Below are 14740 nucleotides of genomic sequence, written 5' to 3'. Positions count from 1 at the left end.
AAGCGCTCTAGAAATCAGCTGATGTGCCATAATAGTTCTTGACTCGAAATTTCGTTGTTGTTTTGTTGGAAATTTTGCAGTGAAATATTAGAATTGAGAAGTCATCAAAGACCGAGTTTTACTGAGTGGATCGGTCTCCTGATGCCCCGCCTCACTTTTTAATACACACAAAGCAGCATTTCGGATTTCTCATCATCTGAAATCAATCAATAACAGAAATAGCACGAAAATCCCAGGGCAACCCTGGAACGATCACACAATTAAAACTTGTCAAGTTCTCAGAAAGGTTCACCGGACCGAAACGTGAACTCTGATTTCTCTTCATACAGCTTTACCACCGACTTCGGGTTTGGTTTCTGATTTACAGCGTAGACATAGTCATCGAGATAGAGATGTGCAGCTCGGAAACAGACCCTTCGGTCCAACCTGCCCATGCCGACCAGATATCCCAACCCAATCTAGTCCCACCTGCCAGCACCCGGCCCATATCCTTCCAAACCCTTCCTATTCATATACCCATCCAAATGCCTGGAAAATGTTGCAATTGTACCAGCCTCCGCCACTTCCTCTGGCAGCTCATTCCACACACGTACCACCCTCTGGATGAAAGCGTTGACCCTTTGGTCGCTTTTATATCTTTCGCCTCTCACACTAAACCTATGCCCTCTAGTTCTGGACTCCCCGACCCCAGGGAAAAGACTTTGTCTATTTATCCTATCCATGCCCCACGTAATTCTGCAGTTCTTTCAGTTTCTAAAACTTCTCAAGAGTTTTCTTAGAAAACAAAAACGGCAAAAACAGAGGAACCATTAGACTGAGGCCACGCTGCAGTAATTGTGGAGAGGAGGGAATTCCGGGTAACAGTTCGGGAAGCAGAACCCTCTCGAGGAATATGTATTAATTTGAAGTTCGATCCCGTTGATAGATTTGCAGGTTTCTCTTTTACTTTGTAGAAGAGGGGGAGGTGTCAGTCAGCAGTAAGGGGTTTTCACAGGAGGGCATGATTTGGAGATGCCAGTGTTGGACTGGGGTATAGAAAGTTAAAAATCACACAACACCAGGTTATAGACCAACAGGTTTAATTGGAAGCACTAGCTTTCGGAGCGCTGCTCCTTCATCAGGTGGTTGTCCGAAATCTAGAGCTTCCAATTAAATCTGTTGGACTATAACCTGGTGTCGTGTGATGTTTAACTTCACAGCAAGGGGTAGTCATGGGCAGCTGTTTCGTGAAGGTCGCTTCCACTGATGTGGGAAGGCAGTGCACGCAAAACCCTCCCTGCCCTAGATAGGTAACCTGAACCAAGATGGGCTTTCCAAGGTCAGGGGGTGCAGAGTGCTGAGGCCGCTGTCATCATTTAGTTCCCATGGGTCCCAAGTCCTTGGGATGCCGTGGCGCCTTAATGATGAATGGGATTGTGTGCAACCGAGACAGGGTCGTGGCAGAACAGTGTCGAGAGTGTGTTGCTGGAAACGCACAGCAGGGAAATCGATGTTTCGGGCTCCAGCATCTACAGACCTCCCTGTCTCCGAGCAGAACAGTGTTATCCGCTCAGGTTTAAGCAGAACGTCCGCAGCTACTCCTGCGGTTCCAACGAAACACAAAGCGCTATCCGGGAAGGCAAACGTAGGGGGTGGGGTCAGCAAGCACAGCGTAGGGTGATCCCGGTTCGTGAGGGGAAAAAGAAAACGTAGTGCGGTGAAATTGACATAGGAAGTGAAATTGACAAAGGACGTGAAATTGACATTGTCAGAGCAAACCTGCGCAGGAAGGAGGTAGAGCGTCATGGAGGGGCGGTGGGCAAGATGGAAAGGACGGGGTCAAGGGAGGGCACAGACGGCTGTGTAAGGGCATGAGCAAGTGTTACCCTTCATGGTGTCGTGGGGGGATGAAGGTCGGGTCTGCAGGCAATGATAGTCTCCAGCTGAGAGTCGTGAGAACCCGGAATCAGTGTGTGTGGGGGGGGCGGGGGGGACTGTGTGTGTGTGTGTGTGTATATGTGTGTGTGTGTGTGTGTGTGTCTGCGTGTGTGGGTGCATGCGTGTGTGTGTGGCTGCATGTGTGTGTGTGTGGGTGCATGTGTGGGTGTGTGTGGCTGTGTGTGTGTGTGTCTGTGTGTGTGTGTATGCATGTAGGGATATGCGGGTGTGTGAGAGTGTGTGTAGGTGCATGTGTGTGAGTGTACTGGGGTATCAATTTGTGAGAATGTGCGTGAGTGGCTGTGAATGTGGAAGTGTTTGAGTGAGTTTATGAGAGAGAGCTTGTGTTTGAGAGAGGGTATGCATGTGTGTGTGGGTCGGTAGGAGTGTGCTTTTGTGTGTGTGCGTGTACTTGTGTAGTGTCCGTGAAATAGTATACAGTGCAGTGTTGTCACGTGTCGTGTGACATGAACCAAAGTGCCCAGTTAAAGTCATCCCCATGGGTACCGAACTTGACTATCAGCCTCTGCTTGGCCACTTTGCATTGTTGGCTGTCCCATAGTCTGCCTTGCAGGATTGTCACCCAGGGGTCCGAGACCGAAAGGCACAGAGCGCTGAAGTGCTCTCCGACTGGGAGGCTAGAACCAGTCTGACTCAAGATTGGGACACAGACAGACTTTAACCTCACACCTTTAATGCATTGTCTGAGCTGAGATGGCATCTCTTGTTAGACAACCTGAAGTTATCTCGACAACGTAACTTTGAAAAGGTTCTGAGGTTCTTATATTAAAGAACGGAAACTAGTAAACCCATTATAAAAGATGAAAGGCTTAACCTAAATGTGTTTAATATATCATTTCAGCTGCATTAAACTGTAATCCTTTTGCTATAAATACTGCGTCTTATGGTCCTTCTTATCATCAGGTTGATCTACATCGGATACACTCCATCCATTCTTTATCCTTCAAAGAAAATCAGTCACCTTCATCAGACACTACCTTCCCTTAACAAATCCATGATGACTATATCGGATGATGACGTGGAGGAGCCTGTGGTGGACTGGGGAGGACAAAGTTCAAAATCACACAATACCAGGTTATCGTCCAAGTAGCTTTCGGAGCACTCCTAAAACTAGTGCTTCCAAGTAAAGCTGTTGGACTGTAATCTGGTGTTGTGTGATTTTTAACTTTATCCTGGATTAAACTTTCACTCACTGTGTGGTCACTTCTATCATCTCTCAGAGTTTTATCGAATCATTTTCTCATACTGGAAATATAAAAGCAGCTGGTGTCCACTCCTCCTATTTCTGACCTGCACCTAAAACAATAACATGACCGATTCGATATGAGAAATAACGTTGTTTGGATATTTGTGAACTGCCCACCCACATTTCACTTGATATTAGGCTGTAGTTCACAAAAAACAAAATGAGAGTAATGTTGAAATGAGTGAAATCCGGAAACATTTCTTTCGAAATAAGATGGAAAACCAAGGAATTCTGCCATGACTGATGTTTCTTTGAACCGTATTCGACTTGACTCCTTAATCCTCCTGGGGACATCCTCAACTTCAAAGTTGTGTCTGCACTCCAGAGGTCTGGCAGACTCAATGTGATGTGCAGACGGAGGTGTTTCATTCCCACTCAATCGATCGGCTCTTTTGGTTGTGGAGTGGTGTTAAAATGCACTGCTTGCGATGGCCGGGAATCGAACCCGGGTCAACTGCTTGGAAGGCAGCTATGCTCACCACTATACCACCATCGCTACAGGCTGAAGCGCTCTAGAAATCAGCTGATGTGCCATAATAGTTCTTGACTCGAAATTTCGTTGTTGTTTTGTTGGAAATTTTGCAGTGAAATATTAGAATTGAGAAGTCATCAAAGACCGAGTTTTACTGAGTGGATCGGTCTCCTGATGCCCCGCCTCACTTTTTAATACACACAAAGCAGCATTTCGGATTTCTCATCATCTGAAATCAATCAATAACAGAAATAGCACGAAAATCCCAGGGCAACCCTGGAACGATCACACAATTAAAACTTGTCAAGTTCTCAGAAAGGTTCACCGGACCGAAACGTGAACTCTGATTTCTCTTCATACAGCTTTACCACCGACTTCGGGTTTGGTTTCTGATTTACAGCGTAGACATAGTCATCGAGATAGAGATGTGCAGCTCGGAAACAGACCCTTCGGTCCAACCTGCCCATGCCGACCAGATATCCCAACCCAATCTAGTCCCACCTGCCAGCACCCGGCCCATATCCTTCCAAACCCTTCCTATTCATATACCCATCCAAATGCCTGGAAAATGTTGCAATTGTACCAGCCTCCGCCACTTCCTCTGGCAGCTCATTCCACACACGTACCACCCTCTGGATGAAAGCGTTGACCCTTTGGTCGCTTTTATATCTTTCGCCTCTCACACTAAACCTATGCCCTCTAGTTCTGGACTCCCCGACCCCAGGGAAAAGACTTTGTCTATTTATCCTATCCATGCCCCACGTAATTCTGCAGTTCTTTCAGTTTCTAAAACTTCTCAAGAGTTTTCTTAGAAAACAAAAACGGCAAAAACAGAGGAACCATTAGACTGAGGCCACGCTGCAGTAATTGTGGAGAGGAGGGAATTCCGGGTAACAGTTCGGGAAGCAGAACCCTCTCGAGGAATATGTATTAATTTGAAGTTCGATCCCGTTGATAGATTTGCAGGTTTCTCTTTTACTTTGTAGAAGAGGGGGAGGTGTCAGTCAGCAGTAAGGGGTTTTCACAGGAGGGCATGATTTGGAGATGCCAGTGTTGGACTGGGGTATAGAAAGTTAAAAATCACACAACACCAGGTTATAGACCAACAGGTTTAATTGGAAGCACTAGCTTTCGGAGCGCTGCTCCTTCATCAGGTGGTTGTCCGAAATCTAGAGCTTCCAATTAAATCTGTTGGACTATAACCTGGTGTCGTGTGATGTTTAACTTCACAGCAAGGGGTAGTCATGGGCAGCTGTTTCGTGAAGGTCGCTTCCACTGATGTGGGAAGGCAGTGCACGCAAAACCCTCCCTGCCCTAGATAGGTAACCTGAACCAAGATGGGCTTTCCAAGGTCAGGGGGTGCAGAGTGCTGAGGCCGCTGTCATCATTTAGTTCCCATGGGTCCCAAGTCCTTGGGATGCCGTGGCGCCTTAATGATGAATGGGATTGTGTGCAACCGAGACAGGGTCGTGGCAGAACAGTGTCGAGAGTGTGTTGCTGGAAACGCACAGCAGGGAAATCGATGTTTCGGGCTCCAGCATCTACAGACCTCCCTGTCTCCGAGCAGAACAGTGTTATCCGCTCAGGTTTAAGCAGAACGTCCGCAGCTACTCCTGCGGTTCCAACGAAACACAAAGCGCTATCCGGGAAGGCAAACGTAGGGGGTGGGGTCAGCAAGCACAGCGTAGGGTGATCCCGGTTCGTGAGGGGAAAAAGAAAACGTAGTGCGGTGAAATTGACATAGGAAGTGAAATTGACAAAGGACGTGAAATTGACATTGTCAGAGCAAACCTGCGCAGGAAGGAGGTAGAGCGTCATGGAGGGGCGGTGGGCAAGATGGAAAGGACGGGGTCAAGGGAGGGCACAGACGGCTGTGTAAGGGCATGAGCAAGTGTTACCCTTCATGGTGTCGTGGGGGGATGAAGGTCGGGTCTGCAGGCAATGATAGTCTCCAGCTGAGAGTCGTGAGAACCCGGAATCAGTGTGTGTGGGGGGGGCGGGGGGGACTGTGTGTGTGTGTGTGTGTATATGTGTGTGTGTGTGTGTGTGTGTCTGCGTGTGTGGGTGCATGCGTGTGTGTGTGGCTGCATGTGTGTGTGTGTGGGTGCATGTGTGGGTGTGTGTGGCTGTGTGTGTGTGTGTCTGTGTGTGTGTGTATGCATGTAGGGATATGCGGGTGTGTGAGAGTGTGTGTAGGTGCATGTGTGTGAGTGTACTGGGGTATCAATTTGTGAGAATGTGCGTGAGTGGCTGTGAATGTGGAAGTGTTTGAGTGAGTTTATGAGAGAGAGCTTGTGTTTGAGAGAGGGTATGCATGTGTGTGTGGGTCGGTAGGAGTGTGCTTTTGTGTGTGTGCGTATACTTGTGTAGTGTCCGTGAAATAGTATACAGTGCAGTGTTGTCACGTGTCGTGTGACATGAACCAAAGTGCCCAGTTAAAGTCATCCCCATGGGTACCGAACTTGACTATCAGCCTCTGCTTGGCCACTTTGCATTGTTGGCTGTCCCATAGTCTGCCTTGCAGGATTGTCACCCAGGGGTCCGAGACCGAAAGGCACAGAGCGCTGAAGTGCTCTCCGACTGGGAGGCTAGAACCAGTCTGACTCAAGATTGGGACACAGACAGACTTTAATCTCACACCTTTAATGCATTGTCTGAGCTGAGATGGCATCTCTTGTTAGACAACCTGAAGTTATCTCGACAACGTAACTTTGAAAAGGTTCTGAGGTTCTTATATTAAAGAACGGAAACTAGTAAACCCATTATAAAAGATGAAAGGCTTAACCTAAATGTGTTTAATATATCATTTCAGCTGCATTAAACTGTAATCCTTTTGCTATAAATACTGCGTCTTATGGTCCTTCTTATCATCAGGTCGATCTACATCGGATACACTCCATCCATTCTTTATCCTTCAAAGAAAATCAGTCACCTTCATCAGACACTACCTTCCCTTAACAAATCCATGATGACTATATCGGATGATGACGTGGAGGAGCCTGTGGTGGACTGGGAGGACAAAGTTCAAAATCACACAATACCAGGTTATCGTCCAAGTAGCTTTCGGAGCACTCCTAAAACTAGTGCTTCCAAGTAAAGCTGTTGGACTGTAATCTGGTGTTGTGTGATTTTTAACTTTATCCTGGATTAAACTTTCACTCACTGTGTGGTCACTTCTATCATCTCTCAGAGTTTTATCGAATCATTTTCTCATACTGGAAATATAAAAGCAGCTGGTGTCCACTCCTCCTATTTCTGACCTGCACCTAAAACAATAACATTACCGATTCGATATGAGAAATAACGTTGTTTGGATATTTGTGAACTGTCCACCCACATTTCACTTGATATTAGGCTGTAGTTCACAAAAAACAAAATGAGAGTAATGTTGAAATGAGTGAAATCCGGAAACATTTCTTTCGAAATAAGATGGAAAACCAAGGAATTCTGCCATGACTCGTGTTTCTTTGAACCGTGTTCGACTTGACTCCTTAATCCTCCTGGGGACATCCTCAACTTCAAAGTTGTGTCTGCACTCCAGAGGTCTGGCAGACTCAATGTGATGTGCAGACGGAGGTGTTTCATTCCCACTGAATCGATCGGCTCTTTTGGTTGTGGAGTGGTGTTAAAATGCACTGCTTGCGATGGCCGGGAATCGAACCCGGGTCAACTGCTTGGAAGGCAGCTATGCTCACCACTATACCACCACCGCTACAGGCTGAAGCGCTCTAGAAATCAGCTGATGTGCCATAATAGTTCTTGACTCGAAATTTCGTTGTTGTTTTGTTGGAAATTTTGCAGTGAAATATTAGAATTGAGAAGTCATCAAAGACCGAGTTTTACTGAGTGGATCGGTCTCCTGATGCCCCGCCTCACTTTTTAATACACACAAAGCAGCATTTCGGATTTCTCATCATCTGAAATCAATCAATAACAGAAATAGCACGAAAATCCCAGGGCAACCCTGGAACGATCACACAATTAAAACTTGTCAAGTTCTCAGAAAGGTTCACCGGACCGAAACGTGAACTCTGATTTCTCTTCATACAGCTTTACCACCGACTTCGGGTTTGGTTTCTGATTTACAGCGTAGACATAGTCATCGAGATAGAGATGTGCAGCTCGGAAACAGACCCTTCGGTCCAACCTGCCCATGCCGACCAGATATCCCAACCCAATCTAGTCCCACCTGCCAGCACCCGGCCCATATCCTTCCAAACCCTTCCTATTCATATACCCATCCAAATGCCTGGAAAATGTTGCAATTGTACCAGCCTCCGCCACTTCCTCTGGCAGCTCATTCCACACACGTACCACCCTCTGGATGAAAGCGTTGACCCTTTGGTCGCTTTTATATCTTTCGCCTCTCACACTAAACCTATGCCCTCTAGTTCTGGACTCCCCGACCCCAGGGAAAAGACTTTGTCTATTTATCCTATCCATGCCCCACGTAATTCTGCAGTTCTTTCAGTTTCTAAAACTTCTCAAGAGTTTTCTTAGAAAACAAAAACGGCAAAAACAGAGGAACCATTAGACTGAGGCCACGCTGCAGTAATTGTGGAGAGGAGGGAATTCCGGGTAACAGTTCGGGAAGCAGAACCCTCTCGAGGAATATGTATTAATTTGAAGTTCGATCCCGTTGATAGATTTGCAGGTTTCTCTTTTACTTTGTAGAAGAGGGGGAGGTGTCAGTCAGCAGTAAGGGGTTTTCACAGGAGGGCATGATTTGGAGATGCCAGTGTTGGACTGGGGTATAGAAAGTTAAAAATCACACAACACCAGGTTATAGACCAACAGGTTTAATTGGAAGCACTAGCTTTCGGAGCGCTGCTCCTTCATCAGGTGGTTGTCCGAAATCTAGAGCTTCCAATTAAATCTGTTGGACTATAACCTGGTGTCGTGTGATGTTTAACTTCACAGCAAGGGGTAGTCATGGGCAGCTGTTTCGTGAAGGTCGCTTCCACTGATGTGGGAAGGCAGTGCACGCAAAACCCTCCCTGCCCTAGATAGGTAACCTGAACCAAGATGGGCTTTCCAAGGTCAGGGGGTGCAGAGTGCTGAGGCCGCTGTCATCATTTAGTTCCCATGGGTCCCAAGTCCTTGGGATGCCGTGGCGCCTTAATGATGAATGGGATTGTGTGCAACCGAGACAGGGTCGTGGCAGAACAGTGTCGAGAGTGTGTTGCTGGAAACGCACAGCAGGGAAATCGATGTTTCGGGCTCCAGCATCTACAGACCTCCCTGTCTCCGAGCAGAACAGTGTTATCCGCTCAGGTTTAAGCAGAACGTCCGCAGCTACTCCTGCGGTTCCAACGAAACACAAAGCGCTATCCGGGAAGGCAAACGTAGGGGGTGGGGTCAGCAAGCACAGCGTAGGGTGATCCCGGTTCGTGAGGGGAAAAAGAAAACGTAGTGCGGTGAAATTGACATAGGAAGTGAAATTGACAAAGGACGTGAAATTGACATTGTCAGAGCAAACCTGCGCAGGAAGGAGGTAGAGCGTCATGGAGGGGCGGTGGGCAAGATGGAAAGGACGGGGTCAAGGGAGGGCACAGACGGCTGTGTAAGGGCATGAGCAAGTGTTACCCTTCATGGTGTCGTGGGGGGATGAAGGTCGGGTCTGCAGGCAATGATAGTCTCCAGCTGAGAGTCGTGAGAACCCGGAATCAGTGTGTGTGGGGGGGGCGGGGGGGACTGTGTGTGTGTGTGTGTGTATATGTGTATGTGTGTGTGTGTGTGTCTGCGTGTGTGGGTGCATGCGTGTGTGTGTGGCTGCATGTGTGTGTGTGTGGGTGCATGTGTGGGTGTGTGTGGCTGTGTGTGTGTGTGTCTTTGTGTGTGTGTATGCATGTAGGGATATGCGGGTGTGTGAGAGTGTGTGTAGGTGCATGTGTGTGAGTGTACTGGGGTATCAATTTGTGAGAATGTGCGTGAGTGGCTGTGAATGTGGAAGTGTTTGAGTGAGTTTATGAGAGAGCTTGTGTTTGAGAGAGGGTATGCATGTGTGTGTGGGTCGGTAGGAGTGTGCTTTTGTGTGTGTGCGTGTACTTGTGTAGTGTCCGTGAAATAGTATACAGTGCAGTGTTGTCACGTGTCGTGTGACATGAACCAAAGTGCCCAGTTAAAGTCATCCCCATGGGTACCGAACTTGACTATCAGCCTCTGCTTGGCCACTTTGCATTGTTGGCTGTCCCATAGTCTGCCTTGGAGGATTGTCACCCAGGGGTCCGAGACCGAAAGGCACAGAGCGCTGAAGTGCTCTCCGACTGGGAGGCTAGAACCAGTCTGACTCAAGATTGGGACACAGACAGACTTTAACCTCACACCTTTAATGCATTGTCTGAGCTGAGATGGCATCTCTTGTTAGACAACCTGAAGTTATCTCGACAACGTAACTTTGAAAAGGTTCTGAGGTTCTTATATTAAAGAACGGAAACTAGTAAACCCATTATAAAAGATGAAAGGCTTAACCTAAATGTGTTTAATATATCATTTCAGCTGCATTAAACTGTAATCCTTTTGCTATAAATACTGCGTCTTATGGTCCTTCTTATCATCAGGTTGATCTACATCGGATACACTCCATCCATTCTTTATCCTTCAAAGAAAATCAGTCACCTTCATCAGACACTACCTTCCCTTAACAAATCCATGATGACTATATCGGATGATGACGTGGAGGAGCCTGTGGTGGACTGGGAGGACAAAGTTCAAAATCACACAATACCAGGTTATCGTCCAAGTAGCTTTCGGAGCACTCCTAAAACTAGTGCTTCCAAGTAAAGCTGTTGGACTGTAATCTGGTGTTGTGTGATTTTTAACTTTATCCTGGATTAAACTTTCACTCACTGTGTGGTCACTTCTATCATCTCTCAGAGTTTTATCGAATCATTTTCTCATACTGGAAATATAAAAGCAGCTGGTGTCCACTCCTCCTATTTCTGACCTGCACCTAAAACAATAACATTACCGATTCGATATGAGAAATAACGTTGTTTGGATATTTGTGAACTGTCCACCCACATTTCACTTGATATTAGGCTGTAGTTCACAAAAAACAAAATGAGAGTAATGTTGAAATGAGTGAAATCCGGAAACATTTCTTTCGAAATAAGATGGAAAACCAAGGAATTCTGCCATGACTCGTGTTTCTTTGAACCGTGTTCGACTTGACTCCTTAATCCTCCTGGGGACATCCTCAACTTCAAAGTTGTGTCTGCACTCCAGAGGTCTGGCAGACTCAATGTGATGTGCAGACGGAGGTGTTTCATTCCCACTCAATCGATCGGCTCTTTTGGTTGTGGAGTGGTGTTAAAATGCACTGCTTGCGATGGCCGGGAATCGAACCCGGGTCAACTGCTTGGAAGGCAGCTATGCTCACCACTATACCACCACCGCTACAGGCTGAAGCGCTCTAGAAATCAGCTGATGTGCCATAATAGTTCTTGACTCGAAATTTCGTTGTTGTTTTGTTGGAAATTTTGCAGTGAAATATTAGAATTGAGAAGTCATCAAAGACCGAGTTTTACTGAGTGGATCGGTCTCCTGATGCCCCGCCTCACTTTTTAATACACACAAAGCAGCATTTCGGATTTCTCATCATCTGAAATCAATCAATAACAGAAATAGCACGAAAATCCCAGGGCAACCCTGGAACGATCACACAATTAAAACTTGTCAAGTTCTCAGAAAGGTTCACCGGACCGAAACGTGAACTCTGATTTCTCTTCATACAGCTTTACCACCGACTTCGGGTTTGGTTTCTGATTTACAGCGTAGACATAGTCATCGAGATAGAGATGTGCAGCTCGGAAACAGACCCTTCGGTCCAACCTGCCCATGCCGACCAGATATCCCAACCCAATCTAGTCCCACCTGCCAGCACCCGGCCCATATCCTTCCAAACCCTTCCTATTCATATACCCATCCAAATGCCTGGAAAATGTTGCAATTGTACCAGCCTCCGCCACTTCCTCTGGCAGCTCATTCCACACACGTACCACCCTCTGGATGAAAGCGTTGACCCTTTGGTCGCTTTTATATCTTTCGCCTCTCACACTAAACCTATGCCCTCTAGTTCTGGACTCCCCGACCCCAGGGAAAAGACTTTGTCTATTTATCCTATCCATGCCCCACGTAATTCTGCAGTTCTTTCAGTTTCTAAAACTTCTCAAGAGTTTTCTTAGAAAACAAAAACGGCAAAAACAGAGGAACCATTAGACTGAGGCCACGCTGCAGTAATTGTGGAGAGGAGGGAATTCCGGGTAACAGTTCGGGAAGCAGAACCCTCTCGAGGAATATGTATTAATTTGAAGTTCGATCCCGTTGATAGATTTGCAGGTTTCTCTTTTACTTTGTAGAAGAGGGGGAGGTGTCAGTCAGCAGTAAGGGGTTTTCACAGGAGGGCATGATTTGGAGATGCCAGTGTTGGACTGGGGTATAGAAAGTTAAAAATCACACAACACCAGGTTATAGACCAACAGGTTTAATTGGAAGCACTAGCTTTCGGAGCGCTGCTCCTTCATCAGGTGGTTGTCCGAAATCTAGAGCTTCCAATTAAATCTGTTGGACTATAACCTGGTGTCGTGTGATGTTTAACTTCACAGCAAGGGGTAGTCATGGGCAGCTGTTTCGTGAAGGTCGCTTCCACTGATGTGGGAAGGCAGTGCACGCAAAACCCTCCCTGCCCTAGATAGGTAACCTGAACCAAGATGGGCTTTCCAAGGTCAGGGGGTGCAGAGTGCTGAGGCCGCTGTCATCATTTAGTTCCCATGGGTCCCAAGTCCTTGGGATGCCGTGGCGCCTTAATGATGAATGGGATTGTGTGCAACCGAGACAGGGTCGTGGCAGAACAGTGTCGAGAGTGTGTTGCTGGAAACGCACAGCAGGGAAATCGATGTTTCGGGCTCCAGCATCTACAGACCTCCCTGTCTCCGAGCAGAACAGTGTTATCCGCTCAGGTTTAAGCAGAACGTCCGCAGCTACTCCTGCGGTTCCAACGAAACACAAAGCGCTATCCGGGAAGGCAAACGTAGGGGGTGGGGTCAGCAAGCACAGCGTAGGGTGATCCCGGTTCGTGAGGGGAAAAAGAAAACGTAGTGCGGTGAAATTGACATAGGAAGTGAAATTGACAAAGGACGTGAAATTGACATTGTCAGAGCAAACCTGCGCAGGAAGGAGGTAGAGCGTCATGGAGGGGCGGTGGGCAAGATGGAAAGGACGGGGTCAAGGGAGGGCACAGACGGCTGTGTAAGGGCATGAGCAAGTGTTACCCTTCATGGTGTCGTGGGGGGATGAAGGTCGGGTCTGCAGGCAATGATAGTCTCCAGCTGAGAGTCGTGAGAACCCGGAATCAGTGTGTGTGGGGGGGGCGGGGGGGACTGTGTGTGTGTGTGTGTGTATATGTGTATGTGTGTGTGTGTGTGTCTGCGTGTGTGGGTGCATGCGTGTGTGTGTGGCTGCATGTGTGTGTGTGTGGGTGCATGTGTGGGTGTGTGTGGCTGTGTGTGTGTGTGTCTTTGTGTGTGTGTATGCATGTAGGGATATGCGGGTGTGTGAGAGTGTGTGTAGGTGCATGTGTGTGAGTGTACTGGGGTATCAATTTGTGAGAATGTGCGTGAGTGGCTGTGAATGTGGAAGTGTTTGAGTGAGTTTATGAGAGAGCTTGTGTTTGAGAGAGGGTATGCATGTGTGTGTGGGTCGGTAGGAGTGTGCTTTTGTGTGTGTGCGTGTACTTGTGTAGTGTCCGTGAAATAGTATACAGTGCAGTGTTGTCACGTGTCGTGTGACATGAACCAAAGTGCCCAGTTAAAGTCATCCCCATGGGTACCGAACTTGACTATCAGCCTCTGCTTGGCCACTTTGCATTGTTGGCTGTCCCATAGTCTGCCTTGGAGGATTGTCACCCAGGGGTCCGAGACCGAAAGGCACAGAGCGCTGAAGTGCTCTCCGACTGGGAGGCTAGAACCAGTCTGACTCAAGATTGGGACACAGACAGACTTTAACCTCACACCTTTAATGCATTGTCTGAGCTGAGATGGCATCTCTTGTTAGACAACCTGAAGTTATCTCGACAACGTAACTTTGAAAAGGTTCTGAGGTTCTTATATTAAAGAACGGAAACTAGTAAACCCATTATAAAAGATGAAAGGCTTAACCTAAATGTGTTTAATATATCATTTCAGCTGCATTAAACTGTAATCCTTTTGCTATAAATACTGCGTCTTATGGTCCTTCTTATCATCAGGTTGATCTACATCGGATACACTCCATCCATTCTTTATCCTTCAAAGAAAATCAGTCACCTTCATCAGACACTACCTTCCCTTAACAAATCCATGATGACTATATCGGATGATGACGTGGAGGAGCCTGTGGTGGACTGGGAGGACAAAGTTCAAAATCACACAATACCAGGTTATCGTCCAAGTAGCTTTCGGAGCACTCCTAAAACTAGTGCTTCCAAGTAAAGCTGTTGGACTGTAATCTGGTGTTGTGTGATTTTTAACTTTATCCTGGATTAAACTTTCACTCACTGTGTGGTCACTTCTATCATCTCTCAGAGTTTTATCGAATCATTTTCTCATACTGGAAATATAAAAGCAGCTGGTGTCCACTCCTCCTATTTCTGACCTGCACCTAAAACAATAACATTACCGATTCGATATGAGACATAACGTTGTTTGGATATTTGTGAACTGTCCACCCACATTTCACTTGATATTAGGCTGTAGTTCACAAAAAACAAAATGAGAGTAATGTTGAAATGAGTGAAATCCGGAAACATTTCTTTCGAAATAAGATGGAAAACCAAGGAATTCTGCCATGACTCGTGTTTCTTTGAACCGTGTTCGACTTGACTCCTTAATCCTCCTGGGGACATCCTCAACTTCAAAGTTGTGTCTGCACTCCAGAGGTCTGGCAGACTCAATGTGATGTGCAGACGGAGGTGTTTCATTCCCACTGAATCGATCGGCTCTTTTGGTTGTGGAGTGGTGTTAAAATGCACTGCTTGCGATGGCCGGGAATCGAACCCGGGTCGACTGCTTGGAAGGCAGCTATGCTCACCACTATACCACCATCGC

At 47.0% G+C, this 14740-nt stretch overlaps 4 non-coding genes across 4 annotated transcripts; all 4 read right to left on the bottom strand.

Annotated features, from left to right (window-relative positions):
* Window positions 1–3608: 3608 nt before the first annotated feature.
* Window positions 3609–3680, bottom strand: trnag-ucc (transfer RNA glycine (anticodon UCC)). Its single transcript has one exon. It is a non-coding gene; the product is annotated as a tRNA-Gly (tRNA).
* A 3616-nt stretch (window positions 3681–7296) lies between these two features.
* On the bottom strand, window positions 7297–7368 carry trnag-ucc (transfer RNA glycine (anticodon UCC)). The gene has a single exon. It is a non-coding gene; the product is annotated as a tRNA-Gly (tRNA).
* A 3614-nt stretch (window positions 7369–10982) lies between these two features.
* On the bottom strand, window positions 10983–11054 carry trnag-ucc (transfer RNA glycine (anticodon UCC)). The gene has a single exon. It is a non-coding gene; the product is annotated as a tRNA-Gly (tRNA).
* A 3614-nt stretch (window positions 11055–14668) lies between these two features.
* On the bottom strand, window positions 14669–14740 carry trnag-ucc (transfer RNA glycine (anticodon UCC)). The gene has a single exon. It is a non-coding gene; the product is annotated as a tRNA-Gly (tRNA).

This window comes from Chiloscyllium punctatum, chromosome 15 (genome assembly GCF_047496795.1).
Source record: "Chiloscyllium punctatum isolate Juve2018m chromosome 15, sChiPun1.3, whole genome shotgun sequence".
In the NCBI taxonomy this organism is placed as follows: Eukaryota; Metazoa; Chordata; class Chondrichthyes; order Orectolobiformes; family Hemiscylliidae; genus Chiloscyllium; species Chiloscyllium punctatum.
The sequence above is the reverse complement of the archived record's forward strand: the minus strand, read 5'-3'. Positions and strand labels throughout refer to the sequence as shown.